We start from the raw sequence: 17,439 nt of genomic DNA on the forward strand, positions 1-17,439 counted from the left end.
GAGAAATACATTGAACCTTCCCAACCTCTGGCTGTAAACTTATTCCCGATAATGGGGGCTTTAGTAAAAGTAATGGTGGGCAGGCAGCGCCATAGTCAGTCAGCAAGGACAAGTCCTAGTACAGTAGCCGTGAGGGAACGGTTATTCCAGGCTTGATTTGTGTGAAGGGGGAGGGAAGAGAGGTGGGAGCAGAGAATGCAGCAGGCACGAAAAGAAAGTGTCGGCGAGGACGCCAGCTAATACTGAGGTGCCCTGTGGAAGCAGGCAAGGTGACTCCCGCTCAGTGGCTACCTCATGGCTCGGCTGATGGGGAGGGAGCTATCAGTTATCATGGCCTCAGAAAAGGAAACTGCTCAAGCACAGGATCATCTGTTTATATCGCTTCATTAGGCCATGTGGTCCCAGTCTGATGGGACAAACACACACCTGGCAGAGGTCTCCACTGGTTGGCAGTGTAGTTGGTTGTACTTCTATGTGATGTAATATGTAGTGTGCAGGTTGGCTTCAGTTCCCATTCAGGGTAGAAATAGCAGAAGGTTAATGTGTAAGACCACCAGCTCCTGCCCATTATGGGTAAGTTCATATGGTGGATTTTGCAATGGGACTCGCCAGCAGCAAAAATGTCTTACCCCGGTTCACTTCAGTGCAAGGTTTGAGCAGATAGACTAGCACTGGGGGGCATTCGTCACCGCTCAGCGTCATCGCTGGATGATAAGGAACGCCCCCTCACACTATAGAGTTACGGAGACTACTGTCAAGAAGAGTGTTCTTCAAAGACTGTAAGAAATGCCCTTCTGACAATGAAGAGCTCTTGGTAAATGCACCAATAGCTCTTCCACTAGGGTAGATAATGGGAAATTCAGCACACTGTCGATTTTCTAGCGGTATATAAAAACGCATGTGTCCGAGGACATGAAAGGTCCTCTTTAAAGGGGCTCTATCATTGGGAAAAGTCAAAAAGTCATTTTTAACTAATCACATCCTTGCGTAGCCTTTAGAAAGGCTATTCCACACCTACCTTTTGTATGTAAATCGCCTCAGTGGTTTTTGAATGAGCGCGTTTTTATTCATATGCTAATTAACCTCTTGGTGCACCCTGGAAGTCTCATCGTGCACCCTCAGCTATTCTTTCCTATGTATGTGTACAGCACAGGCTGATGATGATAACTCAGCTTCCTGTTTGCACACACAGATAGGAGAGAATAGTAGAGAGGAGGCTGCTGGGAACTTCCTGTGCTGGCTGGAAACTAATTAGCATATGAATAAAACGGGCTAATTTAAAAACCAATTTACATACAAAAGGTATGTGTGTGTGTGTGTGTGGAATAGCCTTTCTAAAGGCTATGCATGTGTGTGCTTAGTTAAAAATGAGTTTTCCCAATGATAGAACCCCTTTAAATCAGTCAGGGACAGTGATAAAAAAAAATGATGCTCACCTGTCTCCGTTGCCTCCCAACACGGTCCGGTCCTCTCGATTCATTGTTAACTTCTGCTACACGTGACTGCTGAAGTCAATCATCAGGCTCAGTGAAGGGCATGTGATGTCACTAGCTGTGACTTCCTGGGTCTCTTCCTAAGGCCATTGATTGGCCTCAGCGGTCCCATGTGATGAGGATTTCCAACGGAAGATACCAACGGATCGAGATGAATGCGGACCGCTCTGGAAGGCATCGGCGACAGGTGAGCATATTTTTTTTTTCCACCTCCCCCAGCATATTTAAAATATAAAAACTGTGCCTGGACAACTTCTTTAATATTGTTGTTGTGCTAAGCAATATGTCAGAATGTAATTTTATTGTGGCATATATACACTCACCAGCCACTTTATTAGGTACACCTGTCCAACTGCTCGTTAACACTTAATTTCTAATCAGCCAATCACATGGCGGCAACTCAGTGCATTTAGGCATGTAGACATGGTCAAGACAATCTCCTGCAGTTCAAACCGAGCATCAGTATGGGGAAGAAAGGTGATTTGAGTGCCTTTGAACGTGGCATGGTTGTTGGTGCCAGAAGGGCTGGTCTGAGTATTTCAGAAACTGCTGATTTACTGGGATTTTCACGCACAACCATCTCTAGGGTATACAGAGAATGGTCCGAAAAAGAAAAAACATCCAGTGAGCGGCAGTTCTGTGGGCGGAAATGCGTTGTTGATGCCAGAGGTCAGAGGAGAATGGCCAGACTGGTTCGAGCTGATAGAAAGGCAACAGTGACTCAAATAGCCACCCGTTACAACCAAGGTAGCCAGAAGAGCATCTCTGAACGCACAGTACGTCGAACTTTGAGGCAGATGGGCTACAGCAGCAGAAGACCACACCGGGTGCCACTCCTTTCAGCTAAGAACAGGAAACTGAGGCTACAATTTGCACAAGCTCATCGAAATTGGACAATTGAAGATTGGAAAAACGTTGCCTGGTCTGATGAGTCTCGATTTCTGCTGCGACATTCGGATGGTAGGGTCAGAATTTGGCGTCAACAACATGAAAGCATGGATCCATCCTGCCTTGTATCAACGGTTCAGGCTGGTGGTGGTGGTGTCATGGTGTGGGGAATATTTTCTTGGCACTCTTTGGGCCCCTTGGTACCAATTGAGCATCGTTGCAACGCCAAAGCCTACCTGAGTATTGTTGCTGACCATGTCCATCCCTTTATGACCACAATGTACCCAACATCTGATGGCTACTTTCAGCAGGATAATGCGCCATGTCATAAAGCTGGAATCATCTCAGACTGGTTTCTTGAACATGACAATGAGTTCACTGTACTCCAATGGCCTCCACAGTCACCAGATCTCAATCCAATAGAGCATCTTTGGGATGTGGTGGAACGGGAGATTCGCATCATGGATGTGCAGCCGACAAATCTGCGGCAACTGTGTGATGCCATCATGTCAATATGGACCAAAATCTCTGAGGAATGCTTCCAGCACCTTGTTGAATCTATGCCATGAAGAATTGAGGCAGTTCTGAAGGCAAAAGGGGGTCCAACCCGTTACTAGCATGGTGTACCTAATAAAGTGGCCGGTGAGTGTATGTTTCCACTGTGGCAGCATTTCATTTCTGCATAAAATGTTAGAGCTGTCATAATACCAGAATTTGGACTACAATGCAGATACTATGTATAGGTTCACGATTCTCAATACCAAAAAATTTTTTTGATTGAAAATGCAATTTTTAACAGGCTACCACAAGTATACAATGTACTGTGACGCAACACAGACTGTGACATCATACAGTACAAGTTACCCTACTGTATACACATAACAACGCATACTACACTATCATCCTTCAGCACTTGGACTCCTAGTATATCTTCTCTTCTCAGCATATGTGTGTCTACTTCTGTAATATATTACTGTGTATTATCCTGTATCTGTATTACTATGCTGTTGTAACATGCTGAAATTTCCCCAATGTGGGTCTATTAAAGGATTATCTTATTTATATATTATATATATTTACACAACAAGATGTTCAGGCAAGCAATAAAAGAAAGTAAGTGGGAAAGAGGGGGAAGGAAGGGAGAAAATCACAGGTTAAAAGAGGAGAGAGGGTATTAATTCTGTGAAGGTTGTAAATATATAATCACAAAAACATTGTTATCTTTAAAACTAAATGCAGTATAACTATTTATGTTTCAAACTGAATATGATATTATGTGACAAGATGATGCCAGCAATATCTGGATATAGCTATAATATGCCTTTTTGTGCCCTCCTGGCATCTTGTAATCTATTGTCTTTGGAGAAAGTATTCCTCCCCCAACTGACTTGAGCAGTCTTCATTTGGTTGGAGACAATGGGCATCTCTAGGTGGAAAAACCAGTTAGGCTGTTGTGGAGCATGAACAGATAACATTCAATTAACCCAAAGCCCTCACACATCTAGGGGCTGGGGGTGGATGGAGTTCAGAACTAAATCAAAGCTGTATACTAGGCTATATGTATATACTGTAATGAACACGTGAGATTGTGAAGATTGAGGCTGCAAAGACACTCCTGTGTGTTATGGGCGTTTGACAGTGTACCAGACATCATGACAAGATGGCCTCTATACTGTGCTCAGGTGTATGCCTGAACATGTGGACACAAGGAGACTATACAGGGTTTCCCATGAAAGCATGGGAGGACCTGGCACACCCACAGAAAGTGACATCACAGGAAACAACATCACAGGAACCACACGGCAAGGAGCTACATCACTTCCTGGAGGTAGTGCCCTGGAACTGATGTTACAGGAGGCGGATACCTCGACCAACCTATCAGAGCTTGCCCATTAGTGTTAGAGGGGTTGGTGCCTCTAAAAAGGTTCTTGTAATAGGGGTTGTTGCCCCCAAAAGGGTTGTTGCCCTTTTTGTATATTGTGAGGTCTTTTGAGTTTCTGACCAGTATATAATACACCACTGAATAGTCAGTGGATTGTAGGATACGCCCTCTTAGCAGTATTGAGAATAGCTCAGTGCCATCAGTGAGGGTAAGGCTGGTTAGACTGTCAGTCAGGTGTCCCTTCAGTGGACACAGAGTTAGGAAAAACTGTATCTCTGCCACTTTAGATCCTGTCATTACTCCCCACCAATGATGGACTCCTTTAAGTCCATGTTCATAGGCAGCACGGTGGCTTAGTGGTTAGCATTGCAGCCTTGCAGGACAACATCTGCAAGGAGTTTGTATGTTCTCCCCGTGTTTGTGTGGATTTCCTCTCAGAATTCAAAGACATACTGAAGAAAAAAAACAACAAAAAAAAAAAACCTCATGTCTGTGTGTCGGATACAAAAGAAAGGCAGAGTGCAGGCTAATGAATAGGGGTGGATACACAGAGGTATATTAGAGGAGCTGAAGTTTGGTGTAAGAAAGTGTGTTTGGATAAATACCCCCCCCGTACTGTAAATAGAAGGCCTAAGATAGAGATTTTGTGTACACATGTATAGTAGAGAATCCATTATTTTAGTTCATTAGAAGTAACTCATATGTCTGTTTTGTGCTTTTGTTTATAATGCGCACTTTAAGGAATTTATAAGTGACGGAATGAAGGCTATGATTTGCAAGAAAGTGTATGGTAGAGTCATGTATATTGTCTATAAATTTTGTTTTTGCTTAAGATTTGAGTAGAGTCAAACAGATGTTGTGTGGCAAGTGAATTGGGAGACCAGTGGCCACTAAAAAAAAAAAAAAAAAGCTCTCCTATTTCTTTTGCCTGCTGCACTGATCAGCAATGTTGTGTGTGTTTACTAAGGTCATTGAGTTGTTAATTAGTTCGTTTCTGATAGTTTGAAAGATGCCTAAACTTAGACCATGTCTTCTAAACCAGTTTAACCAGTTTGATGACTCAGGAAGGAGAGATAACGGCTGGCTCTGTGTGTGTTGTTTAGTTGGGAGGATGAGTTGAGACACAGAAAGAAATCTAATTGATTTTGGAGACCATTGTTTGGAGCCTGGTTGATTGGAGGTGCGACAGAGACTTTCAGAAGACCAGTGGGGATGGTTGAAAGATGATAAACTAGTTGAACAATGCAAAATATAGAGGAAAGTAATAAAGGAAGTGATGAAGAAAAATAAATATATATATATATATATGTATAGAAAGACGACAAATGGAAATAAGGTGTTATATGAGGGTTTTACAGGAAATACTCCAAGCCCATGTGAGGAGGGGGAGGTGCTAAATGCCTCAAAAGAGGGTCCATTAACACCCTCAAAGGCGGAGTGGCTTTAAATATGGTGTAAAGACCCTGGAGCCCATCTGTTTAGCTGGCAATATTAAAATAGTTGCCTGACTCAGAAGAGGACTTTTGGAAAAATGTTGGAACATATTAATGAGACATGTAATTGTACATGGTTAGACCTTGAACACATTGTTGCTTTCAAAGCAGGAGATATGTGTGCAAGCATCAATATCTCTGTCTTGCTTGTTAGCAGAGAATGGATGTAAAGCATTTGAGTCTGCAGTTCTGCCTTACTAAGGTTATTTTTGTATGTCATTCAGGTGCTAGACTTCAGCCATACAAGAGCTCACACCCCCTAATGGTGTGGCACAACTTAGGACATTTTTAGGCCTTGTGTCCTGCTGTAGACAGTGGATATATGAAACAGCAGCACTTACTCAAAGCCATGCACACCAGCAAAGACCAGTAGCGTACTATTCTTCTAGATTAGACCCGGTGTCCAGAGGAGAACCTTCTTGTTTTAGGGCTGCAGCTGTGGTCTAACTGTCCCTGGAGAAAAGTGCTGACATTGTACTGGACTTCCCTGTCACAGTACTTACTCGTCATAATGTACATGGTATATAATGTCCCATGTCCAGACTAAGCACATTTCAATGGCTAGACGACTCAGACTTCCGTATTTATGCTACACTTCATCCCTCTACCCTGTTAGCAATAGATTCAAGGGGGGAAGGGAGGAAGGACAACCAATGTATTTTCTGATGAACTGTATTTACCTGATGCAACAAGAAATTGTAGGATTTGGTCATGTGAATCTATTGCTAATATTGAATTTTGAGACTCTTTTATAGATGTTTTGGATTTGGAAAAAATGGCGGATCCTGCACCAGATATGCTGTGGTCACTGAAAACAAGGTAAAGCAAGCAGAACCATTACCCCCACAGGCCTCAGCTCAAGAAGCTGAGTTGGAAACAGGCCTCACTGAAACGGTGTAAAACAGCTGAGGGTAGGCCCGCTATGGCTTTAATATAGAATAAGACTATGGTCTGATCTGGAAGAGCAAGAGCCTTCCTTACGTTTAATGGCAAGCCTATAAAGGATTCCCAGGCTGTTCAGGAACTGATGGAGGCCTTCTACCCGAACTGGTGGGTATAGTCAAAGTCAAGGCACACACCAAGGCTGATACAAAATAAAGTAAAGTTAACGCAAAGGCAGATGGTGCCGCCAAACTAGCTGCAGAAAAAGCCTAGGGAACATGCCTCAACACTAGTGATCACTATACCAGAGAAAGTTTCTCAGCTCTCTTTTCAGGTTCTCAAAACATTGCAAGACCAAACTGGTCCAGAAGAAAATACAACTTGGGAGCAGCAAGGTGAACAAGGCCTGATAGCCAGTGGTAAGAGGGGATATTGTTTCCAAATGATGGCTCAAGCTTAAGTGCACCACTCAAAAACAGCCATGTGTGACCTGGTAAACAAACAAAGGCAGCTCCAGGGTTTTAGCGCGACTGCAGCCAGATACGTGCAATCCTGCATGACATGTGATAGGCACAATATGGGCCAAAAAGTAAGGTTCCTTAAGAACACGATCCAAAGTTCTTGTACCTGTTTCAGAGATTGTAGGTTGACTATATACAGTTACCAAAGGTGGGAAGGTATAAGTACGTGCTTGTGTGTGTTGATGGCCTGAGGCATATACAGTACAGAAAGCGATCGCAAAAGCAACTGCAGATAAGCTGTTAAAGTAGTATGCAAGTATGGGTTCCCGAGACCTTCAAGAGTGATAGTAGAGTTCACTTCACTGTACAGTTTTCTTCTAGATCCAAACTGAGTATTGGGAACACATTCCCTAAATCCAGGAGACTGGGTGGTGGTAAAGAGATACGTGAGAGCTATGATTCACGGTTTGATTGTCCTTTCCAAGTGCTTCTGACAACATTGACCAGTCAAATTAGAAGGAAAGTTGATGTGGAACCACGCTAGTCACTGTAAAAATGTGACCTGCCCAAAAGGAGGACTGAGAAGATGTGGAACCCACTAATGATCCTAGTTCTGTTAATGCACCAGTGGGCTTGATACATGAGGTTCTAAAAGACCATCCGGTGTTATCTGATAACATGGATGAAAACCCGGGCACTGTTGGATCTGTACTCACAGTCCTGGTTCTGCAAAGACTAGGCTTTATTTATTAATCTCTTTCTCTCTCTTCATCTAAATGAGGTTTTCTTTATATGACTCCTGTTTTCATAATGTTTTCATAATGTATGTTGGAGTTCAGTGACTGGATATCACTAATAACACTTTGTTCCAATTCCCATAGCAGGATCGGTGACCCTCCCATGGTTAGAGCTAAACTTGACAGGGAGACCAAGCAAGTGGTATGATTAGAATGGGGTAAAAGGAAAATTTGAACATAAATCCAAAGTCCCAGTGCATACCAGTACCCTTCCCACAGAAGAGCTGAATATTAGCTTAGGTCTGCCAACTACCTCTAATGTAAGGTCAGGTAAAGTGGAGTGCATTTTTAAGATAAAGATTCATTCACCTTATAAGATAGTGACAGATGGTTCACAGAGGTAAGAAAGGGTTGTCCACAGCACAACTAGTAAAGGATAGTCAGGGATGTCTGATAGTGAGCACCAGACCCCAAAGAGACCTAGAGACTGGATAAGTGGTGTGCAAAACCCCCCATGCAGCAACTCTTTAGCTGCCTCTATTGCCTAGTTCAGCTTTAGAAAGTATTCATATTGCAAAGGATGTATATAGGCATACAAGTGGCTACCTGGAAGCAGAGGAGGGACTTGTTACTAAGACACTACAGTCATTTATCATGAAGAATATCGCATCTGTAATTAGGGATAGTTAGTGGAGGCCCCTGGACCATGGATAAGTCCAAGTACAAAGGGGGGTGATCCACAAGGGGTCACTCATCTCAAATTGGTGAAGCAGCCCCCTATCCTTTCCCGCCATGGTCAAGGACGGCCTACAGGCCCCAAGGGACTTTGGGAGAGTATAACAATGTTTTTAGGGGGGACTGTGAAGGTTGTAAATATATAATCACAAAAACATTGTTATCTTTAAAACTAAATGCAGTATAACTATTTATGTTTCAAACTGAATATGATATTATGTGACAAGATGATGCCAGCAATATCTGGATATAGCTATAATATGCCTTTTTGTGCCCTCCTGGCATCTTGTAATCTATTGTCTTTGGAGACAGTATTCCTCCCCCAACTGACTTGAGCAGTCTTCATTTGATTGGAGACAATGGGCATCTCTGGGTGGAAAAACCAGTTAGGCTGTTGTGGAGCATGAACAGATAACATTCAATTAACCCAAAGCCCTCACACATCTAGGGGGTGGGGGTGGATGGAGTTCAGAACTAAATCAAAGCTGTATACTAGGCTATATGTATATACTGTAATGAACGCATGAGATTGTGAAGATTGAGGCTGCAAAGACACTCCTGTGTGTTATGGGCGTTTGACAGTGTACCAGACATCATGACAAGATGGCCTCTATACTGTGCTCAGGTGTATGCCTGAACATGTGGACACAAGGAGACTATACAGGGTTTCCCATGAAAGCATGGGAGGACCTGGCACACCCACAGAAAGTGACATCACAGGAAACAACATCACAGGAACCACACGGCAAGGAGCTACATCACTTCCTGGAGGTAGTGCCTTGGAACTGATGTCACAGGAGGCGGATACCTCGACCAACCTATCAGAGCTTGCTGTTTGTTTACTTACTGTATGTGGCTATAAAAACCTTGATGCATAATAAAGCTCTCTCTCTCTCTGTGCACTGTTCAGACTAAGAAAGAGATTGTTATACCAACTTTCCTTGTGTGGTGTGGGATTTCATTGAGAGCACTTAGTCTTTGAATTTGGCCAGCAATAGTCACTCACAGGTTAGCTGCTGAACAGGGGACCACAAAATGACCCTGTTTCTGACAATTCTAATCTGTCAAAGATGGACTAGTCCTGGATGGAGACACTGTCTCTTCTCAACACAAGGCGACACCTGGCAAATCATACAAAGGTCTTAAAACAGTTCATAAGGTTCTAGGCCTCCTGGGTTTCCTCAACAGAAAGGATCCCAGTAAATAGTCCGTAAAGTACCGAATCTCCTATCTATTTAGCCATTTACAGTATCTCCTATGTATCTATCTATCTATCTATCTATCTATCTGTCTGTCTATCATCTATCTATCTATCTATCTATCTATCTATCTATCTGTATTTGCTTCTATACATATCTACCATTATACATACTAAAATTGTATTTTATAATGTGATGCTTAGGCCTGGTTTACATCTGCGTTCAGGTTTCCGTTCGGGGAGTCTGCTTGGACACTCCCCAAACAGAAACCTATACGCACCCCCTTGTGTCATGCCTTCAAACCACCCCGTCTTGCTTGCGCTCCGAAAACTCCTCTTTCTCTCTCCCTGTAACCGCCTCCAGCGTCTCTCATCACTATTTCTTGCGTGCTTTCTTTGTCTGTCCATAAGAAAATGGCACTGTGGCATGTGCAGTAGCGCTCAGAAGGAAGTGTTACTGCACGTGCCCGAGATTTCAATGTACAGGAGTGAGATGAGAGACGCTGGAGGTGGTTACAGAGGGAGAGGAGGAGGAATTTTTGGCGCGCAAGCTAAAGAGGGGCCAGTTTCAAGGTATGACGCAGGGGGGTGCACGGTGGCTTGGAGGAACGCCCAGGGTGCACAGACAGGCTCATTTACATTTCGGCTACACCGGTTTGTAATAAAAACGGGGGGGGGGATGTCTTTAGTAATGTAATCTAATTACATTAGTGATGTAATTAGTCTAACCAATTCTTTTTTGAGACAAACTACTTATCTTTGATAGAGAAAGATGGATGACAAATACAAGATGGAGGATGTGATCCTAACAGTGTCCTGCAGCAAAAAAGCACTCCGGGAAAAACGCTTTCCTCTGCGTACTTTCTGCTTCAATTATATTCAAACCGCCGGCATTTCCATAGTTATGCTGGCATTTCCATAGTTATGCTGCCATTTCCAAAACCGAAACTGTTTTGGAAACTACAGCGTGTATCTTATTTTACCGCAAAGTGGAGGTGGGGCCTCATGTGGCGAAAACACCACAGGATAATCTGACTTTTTACAGTTCCTGCAAAGTGAATGGGATTCTAGCAAATGCTATCCACACATTGTGGAAAAATATGTGCAGTGGACATGCTGCAATTTCCAAAACCGTTGGGGTTTTGGAAATCGCAGCATATCAATTATACCTATGATAAACACTGTCGGTTTCTCTATAAGTATGGAAACAGGAAGTGAAAAGTGCTGTGGAGAAAAAACCACAATACGTTACTGCCACGTTTTTTTCTGCAGCGCTATTTTGTTGCAGATCGCTATGTGAGGCCTTAGTCTTAATAAAGCCAAAGTGCCACCTTCAATAAATTAATTGTCCCTCATAGTATGCCCCTGATTCCCCCTGACATAAATACTGCACCCCTATTGACCCCTTTATGTTCTTAATATAATAATATAATATAAATAATTTCCCCCTTGTATTCATAATGCCCTCTAATAACCCTTATATAAATGACCCCCCTTATGTTCATAATACCCCCTCCCTTATAGTTATAATTTCCTTCTCCAAACAACCCCTTGTACTATTAAAATACCCACAACTAAGCTAAAAAAAAAGAAAGTCATATCGCATACCTGTGATCCTGATGAACGGAGCCGCCGCCTCCTTTACGTCAAAGCGCAGGATGTCTGTGTATCAGCTAAGGCGGCGTGATGCTATGATGTCATTGCACGCCTGTGCTGAGAAGCAGATGTCTGTCTGCCTTCTCATTGTCTTATAAACCGCAGGCCTCATGTGGCTTGTGGTTTACAAGACTGGCAAGTTGCAGGAAGCATTTTAATTAGATCGGTGTCTGTAGACATTGGTATGACGCAAAATAAGGTAGTTTTAAAATGGCGGGGGGGGGGGGGGGGCAGACACATAGGCTGTATGGGGCCCCAAAATTCCTGATGGCGGCCCTGCAGGGCGGTGTGTACTTGTGGCAGCCAATGTTATAATTGACCTTGTCTTTCAGAAGGAAAAGGATGTCGGTCACCCTGTGACTGGGAATGCAGGAGGTCTAGTCCAATGAATGATTCTGTCAATGATAACCTTCAGTGAGATTGCCAGCACCTTTGAGAGGATCTTGTAGTACTAGTTCAGCAGAGACATGGGATGCCAATTTTTATGGTCACATCTCTCCTCCCTTCACTTGTACATGATTGGGATCATGCCTTTCCTCAGCCACATTGGCATCTTTCCCTCCACCACAATCTCCTTGTAGGTCTGGGAATATGATGTTCCCCAGTGCTACATAGAGCTCTGCTGGAAGACTGTCACCATCCAGTGTCCTAGTGGATTGCGGACAGCAGTTCTTTGGCCATTAGATGGACATCCATGGTCTCTGCACATGCAGTATAAAGGGTGTTAGTAATACCTGACAGAGACTTAATGGCGATTTTGGGGTTAGTGATGATGACCCCCATCACATCATTCTTCCTCAGCCCCCTGTTTCCAGCGTCATCTTGCAGTTCAGTCATGGGCATGTGGCCTCCGTGGAGTTTGCTGAAAAAGAATGAGTTATATTTCTCACTATTCTCCAAGTTCTCCAGCGTAGAACAGAAGATTCTTCCCTCAGATTCCTCTTCAATGTTCCTCTTGAGGCCCTTCTTGGCCTCCTCCAGCTCTTTTCTGACGTCCAGCCACCTTACTGGAGATCTTTCATGGACCACAGCTGCTGCTGCAGTTCTCTGAATTCCCTTTTTCTCTCACAAGACTGTTATCCTGAAAGACTTTAACCCCTTAAGGACCAGGCCATTTTTTGGTTTCGCATTTTCGTTTTTCCCTCCTCACATTTCAAGAGCCATAACTTTTTCATTTTTCAGTTCACAGAGTCACATGATGGCTTATTGTTTGCGGGACAAATTGTACTTTGTAATGGCATCATTCAATATGCTGTGCAATGTACTGGGAAGCTGGAAAAAAATTCAGAATGAGGTGCAATTGGAGAAAAAATGCATTTGCGCCATTTTCTTATGGGTTTAATTTTTACAGCGTTCACTGTTTGGTACAAATGACATGTTACCTGTGTTCTACGTGTCAGTACGAACGCGGTGATACCAAATTTATATAGTATTTGAAATGTTTTGATACTTTTAAAAAAATGATAAACTTTGCAAAATAGAAAAAAAATTTTGTGTCATCATGTTCTAACACCTGTAACTTTTTCATCTTTCCATGTATGGAGCTGGTTGTGGTGTCTTTTTATGCGGGACAAGATGACATTTCTATTGATACCATTTGGGGAAAGATCTGATGGTTTGATCACTTTTTATTCAATTTTTTATAGGAGGCAAAGTGTTGAAAAAAACGCTTTTTGGCTGTTTTTATTTTTTTTGCCGCTACGCCGTTCGCAGTACGGGATAAATGTTTTAATATTCTAATAGTTCGGGCATTTTGGAGCGCGGGGATACCTAATATGTTTATGTTTAATGTTCTTTAATTACTTTTATAGCTAATCTAGGGAAAGGGGGGTGATTTGAACTTTTATTTTTTTTTATTTTTTTAATACTTTTAAAAACTTTTTTTTTTCTTCTGTTACATTTATGATCAGACCCCTTAGGTACCTTGAAACCTAGGGGGTCTGATCGCTCATACTATTCACTGCAATACTACAGTACTGCAGTGAATAGCAGAATCCCAGCACTTCTATTAGACGATGCCTCTGGCATCGTCTAATAGATCTCGGGCAGAGACAAGCCTGGAAGCCTTCAATAGGCTTCCGGCTGTCATAGCAACCGATCACCGCCCTCATGTGACGTTCAGGAGGGCGGCGATCGGGGAAACATGGCGGCGCCCATGCCGCCTGCGCTGTTTACACGCTGCGGTCGCGTTTGACCGCAGTGTGTAAAGGGTTAACAGCAGCGATCGGCTCGGGCACCGACCGCTGCTGTTATTGGCAGGTCCTGGCTGTATTATACAGCCGGCATCTGCCGTGTATGGAGCGATCTCAGCGTGTGAGCTCGCTCCATACATCCCCATGCGACCCATGACGTACAGTTACGTCAAGGGTCGCTAAGGGGTTAACATACTCCTACCAGTCAGACATATTTGTAAATAAACATTTGTTGTTGCACCAACACATGTATGCATCTGTAAGCTCCCCAACAGCTCCTTATTTTCCAGCAGGGCACAATACAACTTCCAGGAGCCTGCATACAGACCATCTTTTATAGACCGAACATGGTCATCTGCACAAGTCCTTAATCAGTCACTGTCTAATACCCATTTGGGGGTGTCACTAATGGTAAAAACAGGCTCACATTTCTGACTCCTAGTCATAAAGGTGCTCACAACACACTTGTGACATTCTACTTTGTTCTCTCAACATAGCATGTTTTTCCCACTACTCCTAGTACTTGAGAGATCATTGGTAGCAGTAGAGACAGCAAGGAGGTGCGTTCATTCTGTAATGGAGGCACAGCATTAAAGTGGTTGTCCCATCACAAGGATCCTATCTATACTGCTGGTTAATGTGGATGTAAGACTTTTCCTAAATACACTGCTTCAGCAAAGCTGCTTTGTTTGTCCACTATCTTATTTTATTCGATTCATTGTTGACACAGCCCTTGACTTATCTGCTCAAAAGTCAAGTGATGTATCTGCCTGCTCTCAGGGGGGAGGGAGGAGGGGCTAAGTGCACAGGAGCGAGCCTGTGTTTCTAGCTATTCCTGTGTCTACACCATGTGACCTAGTTCCCTGCTATCAGATAGAGGAGAGGATCTGCTTTCATTTCTGAACGTGTTCTGTTCTCCCAGTTATCAGGCTAGCTAATTCAATTGTGTTCATTATGGCAGAGACAGGCAGTCAGAATGGAGTTGCTGCTGCCTGTACTTCATAGTCCAATATGGGTGGGCGGAGCTACATGTGAATTTGGGGGCGGAGTTAAATGGCAGGTTGCATGTGAAACCCCGCCCACCAAATGATGCAAGAAACCAGAAGAAAGAAGATTTTACAGCAGTGAAGACTGCTGAGTATGCAACGTGGGAATACCCCTTTAACAGTAATAGGAAGGTGGGACCTGCTGCAAGGAAGCAGCTTAGTATTGCAATTACCAGTATCAATTTTTTTTGCTTCTCAAAATTAAAAAAAAATGCACTCCTCAACATTGAAATTGCAACACTAAGCAGCAAAAATCTTGAAATGATGGAACTCACAGGATTGATAGACACATTAACAGTATGAAAATGATAAAAAAAAATAGAAACAAAATATTCAAAACATCTCAATTAATTCAGTATTGAGTATGAGTGCCACACACAGAAATACACACACTTACACGCATGCTATAAATATGGTTATTAATGGTTGTCTGAAGAATGTTATGCAATGTCAAATGCTCTTGGGCATGCAAATCATCAAGATTGGTTTCTGGCAGCTCCCTTTGCAATTGCTGACCAATTACTTCTCAGATGTGGCCGTACCACTGGTTCCATGCCCAAATCAATGTAACACTGAGCTGTTACTATACTTAAAATAAATACTAATGGAGTCCGGCTACCATACATTATTGCCACCCCACACTATAATCCCAGGCATACAACAAGTGTAATGTTCCCTTGTGAATGCCTCTTTATGCCGTTACCCATGTGGTCTCCAGACCAATCTCGAGCTATCATATGTCCAAGAAAACAGCAGGACCCATCGCAGAAGAGGATAGACCTTCAATCCAGCCTCCATTTCCATCTTCCTGTGAACCATAGCCTTTAAAAGCGGTGGTGTGTAGCCAGTGGAAGACCTGTAGCTGGATGTGTTGCTCATGGCCCAATGTCAAACTGTCTTTTGATGGTTTGTGTCAACACTGTTTGCTGTCCTAGACTCAGGGTGTAAAGTCTAATTTCACTTGCAGTACAGAATGCATCACTATGCGCCATTCTGACCTAGATTTTGGGAGCAGTTGTTATGTGAGGGAATGCAAACATGCTCTGCACTCCCCACTGTGTGGTGGCAGCATCATGCTATGGGGATGCTTTTCTTCAATAGGGACAAGGAAACTGGTCTGAGTTGATGGTAAGATGGATGGAGCGTAAAGGGGTTTTCCTATGTAAACCTTTTAGCCAGGCTGCATGCAATCTTCTTCTCACTTCCTGTATTTCTCTCCCTCCTTCCTGCTGAACAGGACACAGAACACTTCTGCAGGTCAGATAATACACAGATTCCTGTACAGAACAAAGTGTTATCTGTGTGTTTACTTAGAGAGATAGACTAGTATTTATCGGATAACTGCAATTATCTGAATGGATTGCCCTGTCCGTCAAGAGCAGTGAGTGAGTGACATCACTTGTCCTATAGGTCCGTGGTTATAGGAACACAGTGTAAACAATGGAATGATTAAATTCACATACCAGGCAAACAAAGCAGAATTTCTAAAGCAATATATTTAGGAAAAGGCTTCAATTTACATAAGCTACCGGTATAGATAGGATCCTTGGGATGGGACAACCCCTTTAATACAGGGCAGACCTGAAAGAAAGCCTGTTGGAGGCTGCAAAAGACTTGAGAGTGGGAAGTAGATTTACCTTCCAGTAAGACAATGACTCTAAACATACAGCTAGAGCTACAGTGGAATTGTTTAGATCAAAGAATATTCATGTGTTAGAATGGCCCAGTCAAAGTCCAGACCGAATTCCCATTGAATGTCTGTGCCAAGACGTGAAAATTGCTGTTCACAGATGCTCTCCATCCAATCTGGCTGAGCCTGAGCTATTTTGAAAAGAAGAATGGGAAAAAAAAATCTCATTTTCTTGATGCACAAAACTGGTAGAGACATAGCCCAAAAGACTTACAGCTGTAATTGCAGAGAAAGGTGACAAAATGTGAAAAAGTTCAAGAAATATGAATAGTTTTGCAAGGCACTGTAAATGTATGGAGCTTATATACAGTATAGATTAGTGTTTCTAAATCTGCGTTACATGTACCTGAGAAGGTACACAGACGCAGCCACAGACAGTATGTCTGCTCTCAAACCTGCTCTCTGAAGCATATGTGACATGTTGACCAATGTGCTTTACAATAAGGACATAGGACAAGTTTCTTTTGTATCACTGTGTATTCATTTGCTGGTCACTTCTTGGGTATGTGCTTATAAACTCTGCTTCCAGCCTAATGGCTGAGATCAAGTGTAATATCTGTTCTTATCAGACCCAGTCAGTAATTACCTCCACCAGTGGAAGTGCCATCCCATTGTAGGCAGGTAATAGAACACTGGGGATGTGGAGCAGAGAAACACACCTGGGGCTGATGGGACTCCTGGAGATTGGTGCCATTAGGCCAGAGGCCCTTTAAAACCTCAAAGTGCAAGTGCTCTGGGGGTAACGGTGGCTCCGGGGTGCCTTAATTCATTGGGGATGGGATACCACTGAGTGCAGCATATTGCACAGCATTTTTACAGCTTTAAGGCTCATCACTCTTATGCCTGGCATACCGGCATGGGTAATTTTTATAGATCCAGCAGGTATATCGGGTCTTGGCAGCCACTCTACTCACTTGTGTACATCTTTTTTAAGTTCTTCACCATTGTGAATCACTGTTTTGTTACTGACTGTGTAGGATGAAGGGATGTGGAAGCCCTTTTCGGTCCCTCTCGATGTTCCCTCCTTCCCTGCCCCCACTCCACCTCTGCTCCTGTGGGGGAGGACATTGTTGCAGGCTCTGGGAG

The 17,439-nt window shown here is 43.2% G+C and overlaps 1 protein-coding gene across 1 annotated transcript in view; it reads left to right on the top strand.

Annotated features, from left to right (window-relative positions):
- Positions 1-1,323, top strand: part of ANKRD10 (ankyrin repeat domain 10) — a 70,256-nt gene extending 68,933 nt beyond the window's left edge. Inside the window, exon 7 of the transcript XR_012715091.1 lies at positions 1,303-1,323. The gene's annotated coding sequence lies outside the window, so the exon portion shown is untranslated. The remainder of the gene's footprint in view (positions 1-1,302) is intronic.
- The last annotated feature ends 16,116 nt before the right edge of the window (positions 1,324-17,439 follow it).

This window comes from Leptodactylus fuscus, chromosome 2, assembly GCF_031893055.1.
Source record: "Leptodactylus fuscus isolate aLepFus1 chromosome 2, aLepFus1.hap2, whole genome shotgun sequence".
Classification (NCBI taxonomy): domain Eukaryota; kingdom Metazoa; phylum Chordata; class Amphibia; order Anura; family Leptodactylidae; genus Leptodactylus; species Leptodactylus fuscus.